Source organism: Mobula birostris, chromosome 17 (assembly GCF_030028105.1).
Source record: "Mobula birostris isolate sMobBir1 chromosome 17, sMobBir1.hap1, whole genome shotgun sequence".
In the NCBI taxonomy this organism is placed as follows: domain Eukaryota; kingdom Metazoa; phylum Chordata; class Chondrichthyes; order Myliobatiformes; family Myliobatidae; genus Mobula; species Mobula birostris.
In genome coordinates, this window is record NC_092386.1 from 22,420,593 (window position 1) to 22,446,498 (window position 25,906).

At 42.8% G+C, this 25,906-nt stretch overlaps 1 protein-coding gene and 1 long non-coding RNA gene across 8 annotated transcripts in view; one reads left to right on the plus strand and one right to left on the minus strand.

Moving 5' to 3' along the window:
* fbxl17 (F-box and leucine-rich repeat protein 17) overlaps positions 1-9,884 on the minus strand; it is a 697,249-nt gene extending 687,365 nt beyond the window's left edge. Inside the window, exon 1 of one of the 5 annotated variants that reach the window (XM_072281357.1) lies at positions 9,788-9,884. The gene's annotated coding sequence lies outside the window, so the exon portion shown is untranslated. Of the gene's footprint in view, positions 1-834; positions 1,163-9,787 lie in introns of those variants that run through there. The other 4 variants (XM_072281361.1, XM_072281356.1, XM_072281354.1 and 1 more) reach the window with 4 other exon arrangements.
* LOC140211545 (uncharacterized) lies at positions 1,090-25,706 on the plus strand. 3 transcript variants are annotated; one of them, XR_011889507.1, is made up of 3 exons: positions 1,090-1,271; positions 16,007-16,155; positions 24,225-25,706. It is a non-coding gene; the product is annotated as an uncharacterized lncRNA (long non-coding RNA). The 3 variants fall into 3 exon arrangements; XR_011889505.1 differs by lacking the exon at positions 1,090-1,271 and adding an exon at positions 10,009-10,771; XR_011889506.1 differs by lacking the exon at positions 1,090-1,271 and adding an exon at positions 10,009-10,440.
* The last annotated feature ends 200 nt before the right edge of the window (positions 25,707-25,906 follow it).

Sequence of the window (25,906 nt, forward strand, 5' to 3'; positions counted from 1 at the left end):
TTCCAAAATGCAAAATACATTTGAATGTTTTTCATTTATGTACAAAATAAGTTTCAGACTGAAAAATCATAGTTGAAACACATCAGTTAATGTTTTATTTTAAAGGATGCCTCTCACTAACCGAGTACAAAACCATTACACCCCAGTTAATTTTGCACTGTGTTCAACCCTGATACATGTACAGTATATGTAATAAAGAAAAAGGCAGGGATTTGGGCATCATTTTGGAAAAAAAAACACGGACTGCAAAAATATCTCAAACCAAAAATACTTTCAAATACAATGTGTAATATAATCTATCATTTTAAATGTGAATACTGTACAAAAACATGTAAACACTGCCATTTCAAATGACTAATCTAGGTGAATTACAAGTAGTAGAAACTGCATCATCAGCCACTAAATCTATAAACCCAAAAAGTATTTATAATCCTAGATTTGAGGCTAATGTTTTCCTATAGTTTGCACTGTTTACACCTGCGATATATTCCTTAATATCAGAAAATACTTTAGTTTAAAAATCACTTCTAATTATACGTTATTATAAGGCTTTACAATCAACCTTTTCTTTCAGGCTGTGAACTGAATGTGATGTTTTAAAAACAGCAGCCTCTGTTATCAATATTTAAATCCCCGAGAATTTCAACACCAGAGCCATCAATCTCGAGCCCCATGCCTGTATCACCCCTTGTTTCCCCTCACATAGTGGGGATATTCGTAGAACTAAAATTTCAGCTGCAAAACTGCTATTGACACTCGTTTAAAACAAGGCCTCAGCTGCCCAGTGCATGTCTGAAACCGTAAGTAAGTTACCATAAAGTACGTGCTACCTACCGGCGACTATTCCTCCCTAGCTTTCATGCATTTGCAACCTTGTACAGGGAGGTGTCATAATTTCTATATTTACCAAAAAAAAAGCTATTGCCAGTTTGAAAGAAACAGCGAACATAAACTGCTAGGGAGCTTCCTATTCTGCAGGGCCTACTTCTTCTACTGAGCACGGCAGTGACGACCGCCGCAGTTCATTGGCGCCACTGATCGAGCGTCACTCGACGGCTGGGGCCGCCCTCTGATCGCGGTTTGTGGTCTCTCAGTGCCGGCGCCGACCGGGGTCACCCGTTCATGTGAGGGTTCCTCTGCCCAGAGTTTGAAGTAACGTCAGACAACGTATCGGTAGTTTTTTTTTTAAAAGCTGATATTTTTCCTGAAGCAAACTTTGCGTGTGTTCAAAGTTTGCGAGGCTGGACTTTTGTCTCACGTGAAGGCGTGAGGTGAGTGGGGATTTGCAGTAATAATTTTAGTACAGAGCCATTCCCAAGGATGAATTGCACATTATAATGCATTTCGTAATATTCATAGGTCTATAAATATAATCGAGAATACTTCACAACGTAATGCTCCGATAAATGTTCTTCTGTGTTCAAACATATTGTAACCTGCTTCAAGCCAGAAGCAATTAAACATCAGGGATCGAAAAGGGGAAATCATCAGAATTGCCCCTTCTCTAATTTCAGCCAGTTTATAACCAACCTAAGGTCACACCCATCTGTTGATAAAGAGCCAGTAACTTCCTACGGCCTCCCACCCAAAATGAGTAACAAATCGTTGGAAAAACAAAAAAAATCTGAAGTTAAATCAGAAAATGTTGGAAATACCTGTACTCTTTAGGACAGGTAACAACCATGGAAAGTGAAAGAGAATTTGTGTTTCAAGACCTTGGTCCCTGTTTCTATCTTTCTCTGATCAGATGCTGCTTGACCAGCTGAGAGTTTCTAGTGTTTTTTTTTCTTTTACTTTGGAAACCACCCAGATCACAGCCAGCTCACTAGCCTGCTCCCACATATCTTCCGATCACAATCAGGTCAGGGCAAGTTTATTGTCCTGAACACAACTATAATGAAAACTTGCTTGCAGCAGCATCACAGGTACATAGGTGCAGACAACACCATAGAGTATAAATTCCATTGTGATGAATCAGCGATTGGAAGTGTGAGAAGATGGAGCTCACTTAGGTCCGCCGATTGAGTACATAAGGCATTGATTCACGGCAGTTTGGTGTTTGAGCAGCAGCAGATCTGTGATCGGAAGTGTTTGGCAAGAACAAATTAAAATAAGGCAGGGGCAAGCAGAGTGGCCATAGCTGGAGTGGAAAGTTTTAGAGTGGTTATTTAAGGCTTTGGAAGCCTGATCGTTGGGTGTATCCAAGACTGAGATTGATAGGTTCTTGATTGGACATGGCATCAAAGGTTACAGGGAGAAGGCCGGGGAAGGGAGTTGAGGAGGGGAAAAAAGATCAGCCAGAGGATGGGCATTTATTTTTATACAAACATTCTTTCTCTCTCCCTTTTCTCCCTCTGTCCCTCTGAATATACCCTTTGCCCATCCTCTGGGTCCCCCCCCCCGCTTGTCTTTCTTCCCGGACCTCCTGTCCCATGATCCTCTCATATCCCTTTTGCCAATCACCTGTCCAGCTCTTGGCTCCATCCCTCCCCCTCCTGTCTTCTCCTATCATTTTGGATCTCCCCCTCCCCCTCCAACTTTCAAATCCCTTACTCACTCTTCCTTCAGTTAGTCCTGACAAAGGGTCTCAGCCTGAAACGTCGACTGTACCTCTTCCTAGAGACGCTGCCTGGCCTGCTGCGTTCACCAGCAACTTTGATGTGTGTTGCTTACATTAGCAGTGAAACCTTTTCCAGGGTGTTACACTGAAAAGGCATATAAGCTCAGAGCATGGATCAACACATGGAATTATTATATTGTAGCAATTCATGAGACTCAGTTGCAGGAAGGGCAGGACTGGCAGCTCAATATTCCAAGGTTCCATAGTTTTAGATGTGACAAGGCGGAAGGGATTAAAGGGGGAGGGGAGGCATTACTAGTCAGGGAAAATATCACTATAGTGCTCAGTCAGGACGGACCGGAGAACTCGTCTAGTGAGGCTTTATGGGGGAACTGAGGAATAAAAAAGGTATGACCAAGTTAATGGGGATATATTATAGACCACCCAACAGTCTGAGGATTGGACTCCAACATTAAGAGGAACAAATTTACAGAGAAATTGCTGATTGTTGTAAGAAACAAATTTTCCACATACAGTATTAACTGGGACTCCCTTACTGTAATTGGACATGAATTGTCAAATGTGTTCGGGAAAGGTTCCTTAATCAGTACATAGAGGTGCCAGTGAAAGAGTGTGTGATATTTGATCTGCTATTAGAGAATGAAACAGGGCAGGTGGCAAAAGTTTGTGTAGGAGAACACTTTGCATTTAGTGATCATAATGCCATTAGTTTCAAAGTAAATATGGAAAAGGATAGGTCTGGCCCACGGGTTGAGTTTCTAAATTGGAGAAAGGCCGATTTTGGTGGTATCAGAAAGAAGCTGAGTCAATGGCTGAATGGTGTAATTCTGCTCTTATGTCTTATAGTCTAAGGGTGGATTTACTGGCAAAGATGTACTTCGTCAGTAGGAGGCTTGCAAAAGTGAAATTTTGTGAGCACAAAGCTTCTATTTGCCTGTCAGAATAAAAGGTAAAGATAACAGGTGTAGGGAACCTTGGTTTTCAAGAAATATTGAGGCCCTGGTTAAGAAAAAAAAGAATGTGTATCAGTAATAAAATTTCCACCTCACTGAAAATCAACACTGGCGCACCTCAGAGATGTGAGCTTCGCCCACTGCTGTAATCTCTAGACACGCATGACTGTGTGCAAGACACAGCTCAAAAAGCATTTATAAATTTGCTGACGATACAACCATTATTGACAGAATTTCAGATGGAAACAAGATGGTGTACAGGAATGAGATATATCAGTGAGTTGAATGGTGTCGCAGTAACAACCTTGCATTCACTGTCAGTGAGATTAAAGAACAGATTGTGGACTTCAGAAAGGGTAAAACAATAGACAATAGGTGCAGAAGTAGACCATTCGGCCCTTCGAGCCTGCACCGCCATTCTGAGCTCATGGCTGATCATCTACTATCAATACCCGGTTCCTGCCTTGTCCCCATAACCCTTGATTCCCCTATCCATAAGTTACCTATCTAGGGAACACACACCAGTCCTCATAGAGGAATCAGAAGTGGAAAGAGTGTGCAATTTCATGTTCTTGGGTGTCAATATCTAAGGATCTAACCTGGTCCCAACATATCGATACAGCTACAAAGAAGCATGACAGCATTATCACACACAAAATGCTGGTGGAACACGGCAAGCCAGGCAGCATCTATTGGAAGAGGTACAGTCAACGTTTCAGGCCGATATCCCATGATCCTCTCCCTTCTCCAGCCTTGTATCCCTTTTGCCAATCAACTTTCCAGCTCTCAGCTCCATCCCTCCCCCTCCTGTCTTCTCCTATCATTTCGGATCTCCCTCTCCCCCTCCCAACTTTCAAATCTCTTACTATCTCTTCTTTCAGTTAGTCTTGACGAAGGATCTCGGCCCGAAATGTCGACAGTACCTCTTCCAATAGATGCTGCCTGGCCTGCTGCGTTCCACCAGCATTTTGTGTGTGTTGCTTGGATTTCCAGCGTCTGCAGATTTCCTCATGACAGCAGTATATTTCATTAGGAGTTTGGGGAGATTTGGTATGTCACCAAAATCACTTGAAATTTCTACAGATATACCGTGGAGAGCATTCTAACTGGCTGCATCACCGTCTGGAATGTGAGGGGGCCGGTGGGGAGCTACTGCATAGGATCAAAGTAAGCTGCAGAGAGCTGTAAACTTACTCAGCTCCATCATGAGTACTAGCCTCTGTAGTATCCCGGACATCTTCAAAGAGCAATGCCTCAAAAAGGCAGTGTCCATCGTTAAGGACCCCCATCACCCATGTCATGCCTTGTTCTCATTGTTACCATCAGGAAAGGTACAGAAGCATGAAGGCACATACTGAATGATTCAGGAACAGCTTCTTCTCCTTAGCAACCAGATTTCTGAATGGACATTGAACCCATGGACACTACTTTTTTATTTCTATTTTTGCACAACTTATTTAATTTAATTATTTTATATATATTCTTACTGTAATTCACAGTTTTTTCTATTATTACGTATTGCAATGTACTGCTGCCGCAAAGTCAAAAAAAATTCACAAAGTATGCCAGTGATATTAAACCTGATTCTGATTCTGCTAAGAGCAAAAGGATTACAAGCGACAAAATTGGATCTCTGGAAGATCAGAATGGTAATTTATTCACGGAGCCAAAAGAGATGAGGGAGATCTTAAATGGAATTTTTGCATCTATATGTACTCGTGAGACAGACACAGAATCGGTAGAAGTGAGGGAAAGCAACAGCGAGGTCATAGACCCGATAGAGATTACAGAGGAGGAGGTGTTCGCTGTCTTGAGGCAAATTACTGCGGATAAATGCCCAGATCCTGACAATGTGTTCCCTTGAACCCTGTGGGAGGCAAGCGCAGAAAGTGCAGCAGCCCTAGCGGAGATATTTAAATCATCCTTAGCAACAGGTGAGGTACAGGAGGATTGGAAGATAGCCAATGTTGTTCCGCTGTTTAGGAAAGGCTCTAAAATTAAGCCAGGAAATTATAGGCCGGTGAATGTGACATCAGTAATAGGAAAGTTATTTGAAGGTATTCTAAGGGACTGGATATATGAGCATTTGGATAGACATAGACTGATTAAGGATAGTCAACGTGACTTTGTGTGTGGTAGGTCGTGTCAAACCAATCTTATAGAGTTTTTCGAGGAATTTAGTAGGGAAGTTGATGAAAGCAAAGCAATGGATGTTGTCTACATGGTCTTTAGCAAGGCATTTGACAAGGTCCCACGTGGGAGATTGATCAGGAAGGTTCAGTCACTTGGCATTCAAGATGAGGTAATACACTGGATTAAACATTGGCTTTATGGGAGAAGCCAGAAGGTGGTAGTAGATAGTTGCCTCTCTGACTGGAGGCCTATGACTAGTGGTGTGCCGCAGAGATCAATGCTGAGTCCATTGTTGTTTGTCATCTATATCAATGATCTGGATGATAATATGGTTAACCGGATCAGCAAATTTGCAGATGACAGCAGGGTTGGGGATGTAGTGGACAGCGAGAAAGACTATCAGAGCTTGCAGCAGGATCTGGACCAGCTAGAAAAATGGCAGATGGAATTTAATGCAGACAAGTGCGAGGTGTTGCACTTCAACAGGACCAAGCAGGATAGGTCTTACACAGTGAGCAGTAGGGCACTGCGGAGTGTCATGGAACAAACGGATCTAGAAATACAGGACCATAATTAAGTTAAGGTGTTGGCACAGGCAGATAAGGTGGTAAAGAATGTTTTTGTCACAATGGCCTTCATTAATCAAAGTATTAAGTACAGGAGATAGGATGTTATGTTGAAGTTGTATGAAACATTGGTTAGGCCTAATTTGGAGTACTGTGTGCATTTTAGGTCACTTACCTACAGGAAAAATATAAGTAAGGTTGAAAGAGTATGGAGGAAATTTATAAGGATGTTGCCAGGACTAGAGAACCTGAATTATAAAGTAAGATTGAGTAGGTTAGGACTTTATTCCTTTGAACATAGAAGATTGAGGGGAGATTTGATGGAGGTTTACAAAATTATGAGGGGTTTCATCATCATCATTATGTGCTGTGTTGTGTCGTATAACATGGGCGATCATCTGTCTATTATCTAAGAAGGGATCGTTGCCCCTGGGGAAGACCCCCACTGTCACCCTCATTCTCCTCGCCGCCCCCCCCCCCCCCAATGACCATAGAAAATTCTTGGGAAATCTTTCTAGTAGTTTGCCATTGCCTTCTTCTGGACAGTCAGTATCTTTACAAGACAAATGATCCCAGCCATTATCAATGCTCTTCAGAGGTTGTCTGCCTGGCATCAGTGGTCGCATAAACAGGACTTGTGATAAACACATGTGCTCATACAATCATTCACCGGCTGCTTCCATGGCTTCACATAACCATAATTGGGGGTGCTAAGCAGCTGTACACCTTGCCTGAGGGTGACCTGAGGGCTAGCAAAAAAAAAAGGAGTGCCTTACACCTACTTTGGTAGAGATGTATCTCCATTCCACCACCCATATAAGGGATATAGATAGAGTAAATCAATGTTTCCCAACCTTTTTTAGCCAAACACCCCCATAAAGCACCTTCATACTTGCCACTATCCCTCTTAGGCACAGTATACTTTCCAGCACCCCCAGTGTAAAAACATGTCTACAATATGCTACATGAGAAATATGATCCTGCTTTCAATTTTTATTTGTCTTTAAACCTAGCTTACACAATACCTGTGCTCTGTGCAGCAGCTTTTATATCAATCTGATCCTTGAGCTTGATGGGTTTTAGCAAGAGTTGAAATATCTGGTTAAGCCAAAGCCTTAAGTCCCCATGTGTAATAATGTCCATGTGATTTCTGTTTTCTGTGAGTATGTGGTTCACTGCACTGAAGCCTCTTTCAGTCAGGTAGGTGGATGGAAATGCAATGAAGAGCAGTTTGTCTCTTCTCCAAAAACCAGGAAACTTCATATGACAGTGTAGCCACATTCTACAAAAGCTGACATTTTTGTAAAGCATTTTTGCTACTTCATCATTCTGAATTGCAATAATCTCTTCTTGCAAGCTCTCTTCCTGTTCTTCCACCTTGCAAAGAAATGAGTTAATTACCCAGTCCAGAATTTCCTGATCATTCTAATCCTTGAATGGATTCTGAAAATCCTTCTTCAGTGACTATAGTCTTGCAGACCACCGTCTGGGAAAGAGAATGCCATACTTTCCATACAGGGAAACTGTGAGAACATCCCTTTCCTAATGTTTAGCTTATGTATTTCCAATTTTCCGATAAAAGTGGACACTGCACTTTTTGCCTGGATTAAATTGAAATTCTCACCCTGCAGTTTCATATTTAGAATGTTCATTTTGTCATACAGATTGGCTAGATATGCCACATCTCCACTAAGAAGTTCAGTCTTACTTCCCAAGTTCTTGTCAACTTTGAGCAAAAATTCAACCATAGTGTCAGAAAGATCAAAGAAATGTTTAAAGGAGCAGCCTTTTGACAACCACTGTGAAGAAGCAAGAGTTCAAACTCTTCATCATTATCTTGGCATAACTAGTGAAATATTCTGCTATTTAATGGATGAGCTTAAATTTTGTTGACAGCAGACAGAAAAATGTCATGGTTGAAAAAATTCGCTGGCTGAGGTTTTTGGCTGCGAGCTGTTAGCAATGTATTACACAATGGACTGCCAACAAGCTTAGAATTTCTTTTGTCATATATGCCACTAAACCAGCATGGCGAGCTGTCATATATGGTGCTCCATCTGTTGCACAAGAAATCGTGTTCCTAATTGCAATACTTTTATCCTCAATATACATTTTAAGCTCATTGTAGATTGATTCTCCATTGATATTTGTTTTTAACTTTTACAAAAGAGAATCTCTTCATAAACTTTTCCATTTTTGATAAACTATACATATGCCATGAGTAATGTCTCGTTGTCTTGCACAGTTGACTCATCCAATTGTATCCCAAATTCTGATTTTTGTAGCTCTGTGCATAGTTGATGTCTTCACTGATTTCATCAATATGTTGAGCTACAGTTATTATTCAGAGGAATTGATTTTAAAATACTGGTATCCATTTTGGTGAACACTTCTGATGAGCATGTATTATTAATCTTTCACCAATTGTATGTGATTTTCCACACTTTGCTATCATTTTGCAAATGCAGTAAGAAGCAATGAGACCAAGATTAAGGTAATTTTTAGCTTTCTTGGCAAATGACTCAAGTGTGCAACGCTTTTCAAATGCTTTTTTCACCTTCTGGAACTGAGTAATATAAGTAGCCTTTTTAGGGTGTATTTTGAAGAAGTGTTCTGCAATCTTGATAGTTTCATGGCTTCTCAACTTCCTTCCTAACTCCCTGTAGTCTTTTTTCAGGACTTCGTCCCTTTTCCTACCTATGTCTTTGGTACCAATATGTACCACGACTTCTGGCTGTTCTCCTTCCCACTTCAGGATATCTTGGATGCGATCAGAAACATCCGGGACCCTGGCACCTGGGAGGCAAACTACCATCTGTGTTTCTTTCCTGCGTCCACAGAATCGCCTGTCTGACCCTCTAACTATAGAGTCCCCTATCACTGCTGCCATCTTCTTCCTTTCCCTACCCTTCTGAGCCACAGGGCCAGACTCTGTGCCAGAGGCATGACCACTGTTGCTTCCCCCAGGTAGGCCGTCTCCCCCAACAGTATTCAAACAGGAGTACTTATTGTTAAGGGGGACAGCCACAGGGGTACTCTCTAGCACCTGCCTTTTGCCCTTCCCTCTCCTAACTGTTACCCACTTATCTGTCTCCCCAGGCCCCGGAGTGACTACCTGCCTATAGCTCCTCTCTCATCACCTCCTCACTCTCCCTGACCAGACGAATGTCATCGAGCTGCATCTCCAGTTCCCTAACGCAGTCCCTAAGGAGCTGCAGCTCGACACACCTGGTGCAGTTGTGGCCGTCCGGGAGGCTGGGAGTCTCCAGGACCTTCCACATCTGACACCGAGCACGGAAAACTGGCCTCACACACATACTTTCTGTCTGTATTCTAAACAAGTAATCTGCCTTGCCTCGATCCCTTATTGCCAAAGCCCCGTTGAGCCAAAGCCTTCCTACTCTGTCCCCCTCTACTCTGTCGCCTGCTTCTCCGACACCCACAGTATAAATCTGTCTTCTCGCTTTTAAACTCTTTTCGCTGTTCTCACTGGCTGATGTCCATGCGCTTGCGCAGTTGTGCCCCAATCAAACCGCTGAAGAAATAACCGTCACCTTTTGAACTCTTCTCGCTTTTAAACTCTTCTTGCTGTTCTCACTGGCTGACCTCCACACGCTTGCGCAGTCATGCCCCGATCAAACCACCGAAGAAATAACCGTCAACGGCGTTCAGAGAGGCGGGACTGCAAAGGCGTGTGACGTCGGACAGTGCAGCGCAGCAGATTTAAAAGGGCAGAAATCGTGCTTCGGTTTTGATTCGAAGAAGGAAGTCTGAGAGTCGCCGCGGGAGTGCGGAGGAAGACATTTTTGAAATTTTCGGGTTTTTTTCCCGCAACGGCGTTCAGAGAGGCGGGACTGCGCAGGCGTGTGACGTCGGGCAGTGCAGCGCAGCAGATTTAAAAGGGCAGAAATCGTGCTTCGGATGTGATTCGAAGAAGGAAGTCTGAGAGTCGGAGCGGGAGTGCAGAGGAAGACATTTTTGAAATTTTCGGGTTTTTTTTCCCCCAACGGCGTTCAGAGAGGCAGGACTGCACAGGCGTGTGACGTCGGGCAGTGCAGTGCGGCAGATTTAAAAGGGCAGAAATAGTGCTTTGGGTTTGATTCGAAGAAGGAAGTCTGAGAGTCGGAGCGGGAGTGCGCAGGAAGACATTTTTGAAATTTTCGGGTTTTTTTTCCCCAACGGCGTTCAGAGAGGCGGGACTGTGCAGGCATGTGACGTCGGGCAGTGCAGCGCGGCAGATTTAAAAGGGCAGAAATCGTGCTTCGGGTTTGATTCGAAGAAGGAAGTCTGAGAGTCGGAGCGGGAGTGCAGAGGAAGACATTTTTGAAATTTTCATTTTTTTTCCCCCAACGGCGTTCAGAGAGGCGGGACTGCGCAGGCGTGTGACGTCAGGCAGTGCAGCGCGGCAGATTTAAAAGGAACAGAGTCTCATACAGCGGGCAGCATAGTTTGCGGGCGGCGGAGTGAGCCGGGAGCAGAGTGAAGACTTAAGGGCTTCGGCTCAACGAGCTTAGGCGGAAACGGGCGAGGCGAGGAAGGTTTGGTATTCATTTTCTGTTGTTACTTGAGGAGAGGGGCAGTATGAGTGTGAGGGCAGTTTGTTGTTGTCGGTGTCGGATGTGGGAGGCCCTGGAGTCTCCAAGCCTCCCGGATGTCTACATCTGCGCCAAGTGCATCGAGATGCAGCTCCTAAGGGACTGCGTTACGGAACTGGAGCTGCAGCTCAATGACCTTCATCTGGTCAGGGAGAATGAGGAGTTGATAGAGAGGAGTTACAGGCAGGTGGTCACACCGGGGCCACGGGAGGCAGACAAGTGGGTTACGGTTAGGAGGGGGAAGGGGAAGAGTCAGGTAATAGAGAGTACCCCGGTGGCTGTGCCCCTTAACAATAGGTACTCCTGTTTGAGTACTGTTGGGGGGGACAGCTTACCCGGGGGAAGCGACAGTGGCCGTGCCTCCGGCACAGAGTCCAGCCCTTTAGCTCAGAAGGGTAGGGAAAGGAAGAGGAGGGCAGTTGTGATAGGGGACTCGATAGTAAGGGGTGAGATAGGCGATTCTGTGGACGCAGTCCAGAGACCCGGATGGTAGTTTGCCTCCCTGGTGCCAGGGTCCGGGATATTTCTGATCGTTTTCAAGATATCCTGGAGTGGGAGGGTGAGGAGCCAGAGGTCGTGGTACATATAGGTACCAATGACATAGGTAGGAAAAGGGAAGAGGTCCTGAAAGGAGAATATAGGGAGCTAGGAAGGGAGTTGAGAAAAAGGACTGCAAAGGTAGTAATCTCGGGATTACTGCCTGTGCCACGCGACAGTGAGAGTAGGAATGCGATGAGGTGGAGGATAAATGCGTGGCTGAGGGATTGGAGCAGGAGGCAGGGATTCAAGTTTTTGGATCATTGGGACCTCTTTTGGCGCAGGCATGACCTGTACAAAAAGGACGGGTTACACTTGAATCCTAGGGGGACCAATATCCTGGCAGGGAGATTAGCGAGGGCTACTGAGGTGACTTTAAACTAGAATGGTTGGGGGGTGGGAATCAAATTAAAGAGGCTAGGCGAGAGGAGGTTAGTTCACAACAGGGGGATGGGAACCAGTGCAGAGAGACAGAGGGGTGTAAAGTGAGGGTAGAAGCAAAAAGTAGTAAGGAGAAAAGTAAAAGTGGCAGGCCGACAAATCCAGGGCAAGCATCAAAAAGGGCCACTTTTCAACATAATTGTATAAGGGCTAAGAGAGTTGTAAAAGAGCGCCTGAAGGCTTTGTGTGTCAATGCAAGGAGCATTCGTAACAAGGTGGATGAATTAAAAGTGCAGATTGTTATTAATGATTATGACATAGTTGGGATCACAGAGACATGGCTCCAGGGTGACCAAGGATGGGAGCTCAATGTTCAGGGATATTCAATATTCAGGAGGGATAGACATGAAAGAAAAGGAGGTGGGGTGGCGTTGCTGGTTAAAGATGAGATTAACGCAATAGAAAGGGAGGACATAAGCCAGGAAGATGTGGAATCGATATGGGTAGAGCTGCATAACACTAAGGGGCAGAAAACACTGGTGGGAGTTGTGTACAGGCCACCTAACAGTAGTAGTGAGGTCGGAGATGGTATTAAACAGGAAATTAGAAATGTGTGCAATAAAGGAACAGCAGTTATAATGGGTGACTTCAATCTACATGTAGATTGGGCGAACCAAATTGGTAAAGGTGCTGAGGAAGAGGATTTCTTGGAATGTATGCGGGATGGTTTTTTGAACCAACATGTCGAGGAACCAACTGGAGAGCAGGCTATTCTAGACTGGATTTTGAGCAATGAGGAAGGGTTAATTAGCAATCTTGTCGTCAGAGGCCCCTTGGGTAAGAGTGACCATAATATGGTGGAATTCTTCATTAAGATAGAGAGTGACATAGTTAATTCAGAAACAAAGGTTCTGAACTTAAAGAGGGGTAACTTTGAAGGTATGTCGTGAATTAGCTAAGATAGACTGGCAAATGACACTTAAAGGATTGACGGTGGATATGCAATGGCAAGCATTTAAAGATTGCAAGGATGAACTACAACAATTGTTCATCCCAGTTTGGCAAAAGAATAAATCAAGGAAGGTAGTGCACCCGTGGTTGACAAGAGAAATTAGGGATAGTATCAATTCCAAAGAAGAAGCATACAAATTAGCCAGAAAAAGTGGCTCACCTGAGGACTGGGAAAATTCAGAGTTCAGCAAAGGAGGGCAAAGGGCTTAATTAGGAAGGGGAAAAAAGATTGAGAGAAAACTGGCAGGGAACATAAAAACGGACTGTAAAAGCTTTTATAGGTATGTAAAAAGGAAAAGACTGGTAAAGACAAATGTAGGTCCCCTACAGACAGAAACAGGTGAATTGATTATGGGGAGCAAGGACATGGCAGACCAATTGAATAATTACTTTGGTTCTGTCTTCACTAAGGAGGACATAAATAATCTTCCAGAAATAGTAGGGGACAGAGGGTCCAGTGAGATGGAGGAACTGAGCGAAATACATGTTAGTATGGAAGTGGTGTTAGGTAAATTGAAGGGATTAAAGGCAGATAAATCCCCAAGGCCAGATGGTCTGCATCCCAGAGTGCTTAAGGAAGTAGCCCAAGAAATAGTGGATGCATTAGTGATAATTTTTCAAAACTGGTTAGATTCTGGACTAGTTCCTGAGGATTGGAGGGTGGCTAATGTAACCCCACTTTTTAAAAAAGGAGGAAGAGAGAAACCGGGGAATTATAGACCGGTTAGCCTAATGTCGGTGGTGGGGAAACTGCTGGAGTCAGTTATCAAAGATGTGATAACAGCACATTTGGAAAGCAGTGAAATCATCGGACAAAGTCAGCATGGATTTGTGAAAGGAAAATCATGTCTGACGAATCTCATAGAATTTTTTGAGGATGTAACTAGTAGAGTGGATAGGGGAGAACCAGTGGATGTGGTATATTTGGATTTTCAAAAGGCTTTTGACAAGGTCCCACACGGGAGATTAGTGTGCAAACTTAAAGCACACGGTTATTGGGGGTAAGGTATTGATTTGGATAGAGAATTGGTTAGCACACAGGAAGCAAAGAGTGGGAATAAACGGGACCATTTCAGAATGGCAGGCATTGACTAGTGGGGTACCGCAAGGCTCAGTGCTGGGACCCCAGTTGTTTACAATATATATTAATGACTTGGATGAGGGAATTAAATGCAGCATCTCCAAGTTTGCGGATGACACGAAGCTGGGCGGCAGTGTTAGCTGTGAGGAGGATGCTAAGAGGATGCAGGGTGACTTGGATAGGTTGGGTGAGTGGGCAAATTCATGGCAGATGCAACTTAATGTGGATAAATGTGAAGTTATCCACTTTGGTGGCAAAAATAGGAAAAGAGATTATTATCTGAGTGGTGGCCGATTAGGAAAAGGGGAGGTGCAACGAGACCTGGGTGTCATTATACACCAGTCATTGAAAGTGGGCATGCAGGTACAGCAGGCGGTGAAAAAGGCGAATGGTATGCTGGCATTTATAGCGAGAGGATTCGAGTACAGGAGCAGGGAGGTACTACTGCAGTTGTACAAGGCCTTGGTGAGACCACACCTGGAGTATTGTGTGCAGTTTTGGTCCCCTAATCTGAGGAAAGACATCCTTGCCATAGAGGGAGTACAAAGAAGGTTCACCAGATTGATTCCTGGGATGGCAGGACTTTCATATGAAGAAAGACTGGATGAACTAGGCTTGTACTCGTTGGAATTTAGAAGATTGAGGGGGGATCTGATTGAAACGTATAAAATCCTAAAGGGATTGGACAGGCTAGATGCAGGAAGATTGTTCCCGATGTTGGGGAAGTCCAGAACGAGGGGTCATAGTTTGAGGATAAGGGGGAAGCCTTTTAGGACTGAGATTAGGAAAAACTTCTTCACACAGAGATTGGTGAATCTGTGGAATTCTCTGCCACAGGAAACAGTTGAGGCCAGTTCATTGGCTATATTTAAGAGGGAGTTAGATATGGCCCTTGTGGCTACGGGGATCAGGGGGTATGGAGGGAAGGCTGGTGCAGGGTTCTGAGTTGGATGATCAGCCATGATCATAATAAATGGCGGTACAGGCTCAAAGGGCCGAATGGCCTACTCCTGCACCTATTTTCTATGTTTTATGTTTTTTTTCTATGTCACCTTTTGAACTCTTCTCACTGTTCTCACTGACTGACCTCCACGCACTTGCGCAGTCGTGCCCTGATCAAACCGTTGAAGAAATATATTAAATAGTTAAGTTAAAAATAGTGCAAAATGAAATAATAATAAAAACAAGCAAGGTTGTGTTCATGGGTTCAATGTCTATTAAGGAATCATTATGGCAGAGGGGTAGAAGCTGTTCCAGAATCGCTGAGTGTGTGCCTTCAGGCTTCTGTACCTCCTTCCTGATGGAAACAATGAGAAGAGGGCATAGCCTGGGTGATAGGGATCCTTAATAATGGACACTGGCTTTCTGAGACACCGCTCCTTGAAGATGTCTTGGATACTATGGATACCCAAGACGGAGCTGACTCATTTTACAACTTTCTGTAGCTTCTTTCGATCCTGTGCGGGAGCACCCCTCCACCCCACCACCACCATACCAGACAGTGCAGCCTGTCAGAATGCTCTCCACAGTACATCTGTGGAAGCTTTCGAGTGTCTTAGACTCCCAATGAAATATAGCTGCTGTCTTGCCTTCTTTATAGCTGCAATGATATGTTGGGATCAGGTTAGATCCTCAGAGATCTTGACACCCAGGAACCTGAAATCGCTCACTCTCTCCACTTCTGATCCCTCTATGAGGATTGGTTCGTGTTCCCTCGCCCTACCCTTTCTGAAGTCCACAATCAGCTCTTTGGTCTCACTGACATTGAGTGCAAGGTTGTTGCTGTGATACCACTCAATTAGCTGGTATACCTCGCATCTGTACACTCTCTTGTTTCCATCGAACAACAATGGTTATATCATCAGCAAATTTATAGATGCTATTTGAGCTACACCTGGCCACACAGTCATGGGTATAGAGAGAGTAGAGCAGTGGCTAAACACACATCTCTGAGGTGTGCCTGTGTTGATTGTCAGCAAAGAGGAGATATTATTACCAGTCCACACAGATTGTGATCTTCTGGCTAGGAAGTTGAAGACCCAATTGCAGAGGGAGGTACAGTAGCCCAGGTTCTGTAGCTTATTAATCAGGATTGTGGAAATGATGGTATTAAATGCTGAGCTCTCATCAATGAACAGCATCCTGACAGAGGTGTTTCTATTGTCCAGGTGATCTAAGGCCATGAGAAGAGCCATTGAGATTGCATCTGCCATAGACCTATTGTGGCAATAGAAATTGCAGTGGGTCCAGGTCCGTGCAGAGGCAGGAATTGATTCTAGCCATGACCAACCTCTCAAAGCATTCCATCACCACAGATGTAAGTGTTACTGGATGATAGTCATTAAGGCAGTTCACATTACTCTTCTTAGCCACTGGTATAATTGTTGCCCTTTTGAAGCAGGTGGGAACTTCCAACGTAACAGCAAGAGGTTGAAGATAACCTTGAATACTCCCACCAGTTGGTTGGCACAAGTTTTCAGAGCCTGCCACCTTATGAGGGTTCACCCTCCTGAAAAGCAGCCTGACGTTAGCCTCCGAGACCGAGATCACAGGGTCACTGGGTGCGGCAGGGATCTTCACAGCTGTAGTTATAGTCTCCCTTTCAAAGCAGGCATAAGAGGCATTAAGCACATCTGGTGGTGAAGCATCACTGCCATTCATGCCATTGGGTTTTGTTTTGTAGGAAGTAATGTCCTGCAAACCCTTCCAGAGTTGATGTGCATCCAATGTCACCTTCAACCTTGCTCTGAACCATATCTTTACCCTTGAAATAGCCTTCCGCAAGTCATACCTGGTTTTCTTGTACAGACCTGAGTCCCCAGGCTCAAACACCACAGATCTAGCCCTCAACAGATGATGAACCTCCTGGTTCATCCATGGCTTTTTCTTTGAGAATGTACAGCAAGTTTCATAGGCACACGCTCATTCACACAGGTGTTAATGAAGTCAGTAACAACTGCAGCATACTCATCCAGATTTGAAGATGAATCCCTTTATACAGTCCAATCCATTGATTCTTGTAAGCGCTGCTGTGCTTCCCTTATCCATACCATCTTGGTCCTCACTACTAGTGCAGCAATCTGTTGTCTCAGCGTATACTCAGGGAGTAGCTGTACAATCAGGTGATAAGACTTCCCGAAGTGTGGGTGTGAAATAGCACTGTAGGCATTCTTGATGGTGGTGTAATAGTGTTTTGGTTCTTCTGGCACTACAAGTGATTTGTTGATGATATTTGTTTGGTGACTTTTTCGAGCTGGCCCAGTTAAAATCCCCCAAAATGATGGTGAAGGCATCAGGGTGAGTTGTTTCATGCGTGTTGATCACATCGCTCAGATCATCCAGAGCCTCTTTTACAGCAGCCTAAGGCGGAGTGTACACCACTGCCAAAATGATCACTGAAATCTCCCTCGGCAGGTAAAATGGCTGACACTTCATTGCGAGATATTCCAGGTCTGATGTGCGGAATTGGGACATCGCTGACACTATGAGCACCAACAGGAGCTGATCACGAGGCATTTACCTTCACCTCGGCCTTTGAGAGACTCGATAGGACTGTTTGTAGTTTTACTATTTGCACAAGGTTGTGATTGTGGGAGATTTTAATTTTTCCACACATAGACTGGGAAGCCCAAACTGTAAAAGGGCTGGATGGTTTGGAGTTTGTAAAATGTGTGCAGGATAGTTTTTTGCAGCGATACATAGAGGTACCAACTAGAGAAGGGGCAGTGTTGGATCCCCTGTTAGGGAATGAGATAGGTCAGGTGACGGAGGTACGTGTTGGAGAGCACTTCGGGTCCAATGATCACAATTATCACCTAGCAATTATCGGCCTGTGAGTTTGACGTCAGTGGTGGGTAAATAGATGGAAAGTATTCTTAGAGATGGTATATATAATTATCTGGATAGACAGGGTCTGATTAGGAACAGTCAACGTGGATTTGTGCGCGGAAGGTCATGCTTGACAAATCTTATTGAATTTTTTGAAGAGGTTACTAGGAAAGTTGACGAGGGTGAAGTGGTGGGTGTTGTCTATATGGACTTCAGTAAGGCCTTTGGCAACGTTCCACTCGGAAGGTTAGTTAGGAAGGTTCAATCGTTAGGTATTAATATTGAAGGTGTAAAATGGATTCAGCAGTGGCTGGATGGGAGACGCCAGAGAGAAGTGGTGGATAACTGTTTGTCAGATTGGAGGCCAGTGACTAGTGATGTGCCTCAGGGATCTGTACTGGGTCCAATGTTGTTTTCCATTTACATTAATGATCTGGATGATGGGGTGGTAAATTGGATGAGTAATTATGCAGATGATACTAAGATAGGTGGTGTTGTGGATAATGAAGTAGGTTTTCAAAGATTGCAGGGAGGTTTAGGCCAGTTAAAAGAGTGGGCTGAAAGATGGCAGATGGAGTTTAATGCTGATAAATGTGAGGTGCTACATTTTGGTAGGACTAATCAAAATAGGACATACATGGTAAATGGTAGGACATTGAAGAATGCAGTAGAACAGAGGGATCTAGGAATAATGGTACATAGTTCCCTGAAGGTGGAATCTCATGTGGATAGGGTGGTGAAGAAAGCTTTTGGTATACTGGCCTTTGTAAATCAGAGCATTGAGTATAGGAGTTGGATGTAATGTTAAAATTGTACAAGGCATTGGTAAGGCCAAATTTGGAGTATTGTGTACAGTTCTGGTCACTGAATTATAGGAAAGATGTCAACAAAATATAGAGAGTACAGAGAAGATTTACTAGAATGTTACCTGGATTTCAGCACCTAAGTTACAGAGAAAGGTTGAACAAGTTGGGTCTTTATTCTTTGGAGTGTAGAAGGTTGAGGGGGGACTTAATAGAGGTATTTAAAATTATGAGGGGGATAGATAGAGTTGACATGGATAGGCTTTTTTCATTGAGAGCAGGGGAGATTCAAACAAGAGGACATGAGTTGAGAGTTAAAGGGCAAAAGTTTAGGGGTAAAATGAGGGGGAACTTCTTTACTCAGAGAGTGGTAGCTGTGTGGAACTAGCTTCCAGCAGAAGTGGTAGAGGCAGGTTCGGTATTGTCATTTAAAGTAAAATTGGATAGCTATATGGACAGGAAAGGAATGGAGGATTATGGGCTGAGTGCAGGTCGGTGGGACTAGGTGAGAGTAAGTGTTCAGCATGGACTAGAAGGGCCAAGATGGCCTGTTTCCGTGCTGTGATTGTTATATGGTTATAATACTGCATCTGCTGAGGTTCGTTAGAGAAATTGATGGAGGTCAAATCTTAAGTTTTTGAGAACTTATCAGTATTGACATGCCTTCTTTGTGGTCATCTCCAGCATTCAGCTTACCATCAGTTCTCAGCTTGCTCCCACCTGCAGAAAGCCACACAAGCAAAGCAAAGGATCAAGTCTTTCCAAGAAAGAGCCACGAATATCTAAAGAAGTAGGGCCAAGGCCAGAGTTAATTTTCAAAGTAGGAACACCAATAGTCAAATGGCTGACCTGATTTTGCACAACAGATTTCTTCAACTTGTAGTTAAATCTACTAACTGTACAAGTGTTGATCTTTTGTCTGTCACATTTAGGGAATAAATGTTACCCCATGTGATCCACATAGGAAAATGAGGCAGATGCAAGTTAGGAGAAAAAAGGAAATTAGGAATCTTGCCTATGTCCTCTTTAACACTCAGATAAATTCCTTGGTATTTGAGGCTTTTTACTGTTTTGCATCGTAAAGTTTCCCATAAAGAATGAGAAGCTATGTTAGTGGATATTGTATCCAAATTCTTAACATTAAATTCTGTTTGGAAGTGAAGTCATCTGGATTACATGATTGTACCAGCCAAAAAGAATGGAATCAATAGAGATTAGTTTCTAACTGAAGTTAATGAGAAGCATTTGTGTTCTTAATTTGCAACTGCACTTTAACATGGCAGGATCATTTTACACTATCAGAATATTAAAAACAATATTAATGTTTTTATTATATCACAGAATCTGGCAGTAAACTGTTTTGAAACAGATCACTTAGACATAAAAACTGGCCCTCAAGAGGAACTTCTGCATACACTTCCCATAGGCCCCATAAGCAATGTATACTTGTCCAAATGGGATCACTGTCAAAACTATGGTTAATACTTAAAAATTCATGAGCCCTCAATAAATGATGCAAGCTACACAAGAATCAACCAATCAACATCTCAAATGCTTCCCCATGGCAACCCACAACTTAGGGAAGTTAATGAACCTGCCCAAGATTAGAATGCACAATTCAAACTACAGCTTGGATACTTTCAACTATAATCTTCACATCATTCAACTCTGTTTGTTTCAACCAAAGCCATATTATTTATTCATGTCGGGAAAACTACAGTTGAGAATACCTTGTTTGTTGACCAACATTGGCTCCAAAGATTAAGGATCTAAAAGTGATTAGCTTTATTTGTCACACGTATATCAAAATATGCAGTGTCAGCGAGGATTGTGCTGGGGCAGCCAACAAGTGTTGGCACGCTTCTAGTGCCAACATAGCATGCCCACGTATATCTTTAGAATATGAGATGAAACCAAACCATCCAGAGGAAACCCACACAGTCATGATTACAGAAGGCAGCAGAAATCGAACCGTGATCAGTGATCGCTGGCACTATAATAGGATTTGTGCTAACTGTGCCATCATGTTAAGCAACATCTCAATTGCTGTTGAATTTTCAGGTTCACTTTGTATTATGTGAATCAACAAACCAAGATTTTTCTAGGCACTAACTTTTACTGATTTCTCACCATCTGAAGATGCTCTGTTTTCTATTCTTCCTGCCTAAGTATGCCACCTTTATACTCCACCTGTCATTTCCCTACTCCACTTGTTTCATCCGTTTGCAAACTCTATGTCTTTCTCAAAATGCACTTTCCTAACTATCTTTGTAACATCAATAAACTTGACTATGTTATACATTGTCTTTTAATCTAAATTATCACTGGTTCATCACGTTCAAGATTCAAGATTGTTCAATGTCATTTCCAGAACACAAGTACAAAGGTGAACAAAATAATTGTTACTCCGGATCCAAAGCAGCACAAAAAACACAATAATAAAAAAAACAACAAAATAAATACCTAAGATAGCTTACAGTATATATATAGATTGATTGTATATCCATAAAGTGACACCAGGCACAGGAGTGTCTATACATAAGGTGACTGACAGAAAGTGATAAAGTAGTGGTGGGGGGTATGGAGGGGTGGAGGTATTGATCTGTTTTTGAAGCTGGTGGTCCTGGATTAGATACTCCTCCCTGATGGGAGTGGAACAAACAGTCCATGAGCAGGGCTGGATGGATCCTTCATGATGTTACTGGCCCTTTTCCCGCACTTTTCTATATGTCCTTGAGGGAGGGTAGGATGGTGCAAATGATGTCTTTATGTTTTTGGTTAGGTTCTTAATATATTCAATTTGATTTGGTAGATATGATTTGCCCTTCATAAAAGCCACATTTGACCTTTCTGTATTTTTAATGATTTTTCTAAGTTTCTTGATGATTTGTCTTCTGGAGTTGAGAATTTTCAAGTTCAAAGTTCAAAGTTAAATTATTATAAAGTACATACAGTATAAGTCACCATATAAAACCCCAAGATTCATTTTCTTGTGGGCATACTAAATCCAATAACCATAATAGAATCAATGTTAAGACCACACCCAACAGGGCAGACAACCAGTGTGTAAAAGACAACAAACTGCACAAATACAAAAGAAAAAAATAATAATAAATAAATAAACAATAGATGTCAAGAACATGAGATGAAAAGTTCTTGAAAGTGAGTCCATAGGTTGTGTGAACAATTCAGTGATGGGGCAATTGAAGTTCAGTGAAGTTATCCCCTCTGGTTAAATAGCCTGATGGTTGAGGGATAATAATTGCTCCTGAACCTGGTGTTCTGAGTCCTGAGGCACCTGTACCTTCTTCCTGATGGCAGCAGTGAGAAGAGAGCATGTCCTGGGTGGTGAAGGTCCCCGATGATAGATGCTGCTTTTTTGCAACAGTGTCCCATGTAAGTGTGCTCAGTGGTGGGCAAGGCTTTACCTGTGATGGTCTACAGCTTTAAAAACGCAAACACGAGGAAATCTGCAGATGCTGGAATTTCAAGCAACACACATAAAAGTTGCTGGTGAATGCAGCAGGCCAGGCAGCATCTCTAGGAAGAGGTACAGTCGATGTTTCGGGCTGAGACCCTTCGTCATGACGAAGGGTCTCGGTCCAAAATGTCGGCTGTACCTCTTCCTAGAGATGCTGCCTGGCCTGCTGCATTCACCAGCAACTTTTACATGGTCTACGGCTATACTTTTTGCAATTCTTTGTCGTTGCATCAATGTGTTGGGTCCAGGACAGATCCTCAGAGATGTTGATGCCCATGCATTTCAAGCTGCTCACCCTTTCCACCACTGTCCCATCATTGACAACTGGTGCATGTTCTGCCAACTTCCCCTTCCTCAATTTATTGTCAATTGCTGACGTTGAATGTTAAGTTGTTGTTGGGACACCACCCCAACAAACTGATCTACCTCATTCGTGGATGACTCCTCAGTGCAAGATAAGATTTTACCAACAACTGCCATGTCATCTGCAAATTTTAAAATGGCATTTGAGCTGTGCTAAGCCAAATAGTCCTGAGTATGGAGAGAGTAGAGCCGTCAGCTAAGTAAGCATGCATCATGAAGTGCCCCGTGTTGATTGCCAGCAAGGAGGAGATGTTATCACCAATCCATACTGACGGTGGTCTCCCGATAAAAACCAAATCGAGGATCCAGTTGCAAAGAGATTATGTTTGCTCTTTTTTCCAGATATATTTGTCAGCCATTGCATTTCATGACAGAAACGATCATTGGTCATATACATGCACAGGGTAATTTGTACAGTCTTATTGTAACTTACTAATGCTCAATATGGAATCAGTGGGTGTGATACACTTGGATTTTCAGAAGGCTTTCAATAACCTCACACATAGAAGGTTGGTCAGAGCATGCAGAATTTGAGTAGTATACTGACCTGGATTGAGAATAGACTATCCAATGGAAAACCAAGATTAGCAATGAACAAACAGGTTGAGTTGGCAGCTGTGTCTATTGGTGTTTCACAGAGATCTGTGCAAAATCTATATCAATTATTTGACAAAGGGGCAAAATGTCACATTTCCAATTTTGCTGGTGATACAAAACCAGGTGGAGCTTCTGAGCAAGGAAGAGGGTAAAAAGAAATTTCAAAGGCAATAGACAAAACTAAATGAGTATGAAAGAATATGAAATCATGTGTAATCATTTGTAAAATGGTGAGAGACTGGCTAATCTTGATGTTCAAAGGGATCTAAGTATCCTTGCACACAAGTCATTGAAAGTCAATGTGGAGATGCTGCAGGCCATGTGAAGAGTAAATAACATCCTGCCTTTAATTCAAAAGTCTTTGATTACTGGAGTAAGTCTTTTTGCAATTGTGTTAGGGTTTGTTGATACCACATCTGTATTACTGGATCCACTTTTAGCCTCTTTACCTTCAAAATAACATACTTGCAAATAAGGTTCATTAGACAGGTTCCAGCAATGGTGGATTTTACTGTATTCAGTAGACCAGGCCTACAATCTCAGTAATTTAGAAAAATGAAGGCAGTTCTCATTGAAACGTAGAAAATTGTCACAGGATCCAACAGGCTGGACACAAGGAGTCTAAAACCAGGGGGTGCAGTATCAGGACAGTTGAGGTTTAGTCATTGAGTTAATTTAAAACTGAGATCTGAAGATTTCTGAACATAAAGATAAGGTTCAGTGCAGGGAAATACAGTTGAGGCTTGAAAAATGGTTGAGCAGGTTCCTGTTTTCTTTGAAGAAAACTGCTGAAGGGAGGTTTGATAGAAGTATTTAAATCTATCGAATGGTGAAAGGCCTTGATACAGCGGATGTGGAGAAGATCTTTCCTATGGTGGGAGAGTCCAGACCAGAGTATACAGCTTCAGAATAGAGGGTGTCCTTTTAAAACAGAGACGAGGAGTAATTTCTTTCGCCAGAAGACTGTTGAATTGGTGGAATTCATTGCCACAGTCAGCTGAGAAGGCCAAATCTTTATGTTTATTTAAGGCAGAATTTAAATAATTGTTTTAGATGCCAAAAAGGAATGATTAAAAGTCAGTGCTCACTTAGGATCCCTGTCATTACAGATCACAAACGAAGCCAGAAATCTTGGTGTTATGATGGACTCCGACTTAAATTTTCACAGCCACATTAAGACAATTACAAAGTCAGCCTACTACCATCTTAAAAATATAGTGAGATTTAGCGGGCTCATGTCTCAGCAAGATCCAGAAAAACTCGTCCCTGCATTTATTTTTAGTTGGCTTGACTACTGTAATGGTGTTTTTACAGGTCTCTAAAAAATCCGTCAAACAGCTGCAGCTCATTCAGAACACTCCTGCTAGAGTGCTCACTAGGATCAAGGAAGTAGAACATATCACTCCAGTTCTCAGATCGCTACACTGGCTTCCAGTCCATCAGAGGATTGACTTTAAAATATTACTACTGGATAATAAAGCTCTGAATGGCCAAAATACATCTCTGATCTCTTGCTGCATTATGAACCTTCCTGAGCTCCCAGGTCATCTGGGGTGGGTCTACTTACTGTCTCCGGGGTCAAAACTAAACATGGTGAAGCAGCTTTTAGTTACTATGCTCCACATACTGGAATAATCTTCCAGAGGATCTGAAGTCTGCCCCAACTTTAAGCTCTTTTAAATCAAGGTTTAAAACTTTTCACTGTAGCTTTTAATTCAAATCTCTGCACTGTAACTTCTATTTATCATATCTATTTTTTGTATGATTTTATACTCATATATTGTCTGAATTAGATGTTTGATTTTTAATCTTGTTCATATAAGACACTTAGAATTGACTTGTGTTTGAAAAGTGTCGTACAAATAAACTTGCTTGCTTTGCTTGCAGAGGTTGATAGATTTTTGCTTGTTCAGGGCATGAAGGGATATGGGGGACAGCCAGGAGATTGGGGCTGAGAGGAAAAATGGATCAGTCATGATGAAATGGTGGAGCAGACTCAATGGGCCAAATGGCCTATTTCTTCTCCTATATCTTATGGTTTTAAAATGCTGAGGGGTTTGGAGAGAACAGATAGTGGGAGATGGTTCTCTTTGGTGAAAGGTTGAGGACTGGAGGTCACAGGTACTAAAGAAGGGGAAGAGAATTAAGAATGACATAATGAGGAAGTTTTCTTACACTTCCTGTGGTTAGAATCCAGAATGCACAGGTTAAGATGTGGTGGAGGCAAGTTCCATCATGATTTAAGAGGAAATTGGATAAACATATGGTGAAAAATTGCAAGGCTACAGAGAGAAGACCAGTGGGTGGAACTAGAGAGCTGCTCTGGTAAAGGAGCTGGTGTAGACAAGATGCACGAAATGGCCCCCTTCTCTGTATTCTCTGTAACCATTCAATGATTACAATGACTTATCACTTGTAAAATTATTCACCTAGTTTTGGGTCATGCATTATTCTAAACTTTCTTGTTGACAACAACCTTCATTTGTAAAATATTGGTCCGGATTGTGCTGGGCTCCACCCACTTAACCAGATTCACTGCATTCACCCCCCCCCCCAATCCTTTTCCCAGACGCAGAGAGCAGAATATCCTGACTCCCTACCCCTGAAAGCCGTCCCTAAGGTGCTCCCAGATATATAAAAATACCAGATCTACAGAAGTGTGCCACCCTGAGAATGCCCTGACAGCTTGGTATTGCCAAAGCCAATGAGCAGATAGTCAAAGCATTTAAAACAGCATTCGTAGAGATTAAATAGGTTTAAACATCAAAGTAAAATAAAGTCTGTTGGGAAGACGAAGGTCAGAGTTGTATACCTCAATAATAAATGTACTTTGAAACACATCATACACTGGTCTGTATTTACCTTCTTCCACAGCTGTAGCAGCACCACTCAGATGATTTGGGTCACTACCTGAGGGACCAGTCATCTGTCCACACTGTCCACACTGAAAATGAACAGTTCAGCTACGTTCTACTATCTTTTGTTTTACCGCAGGT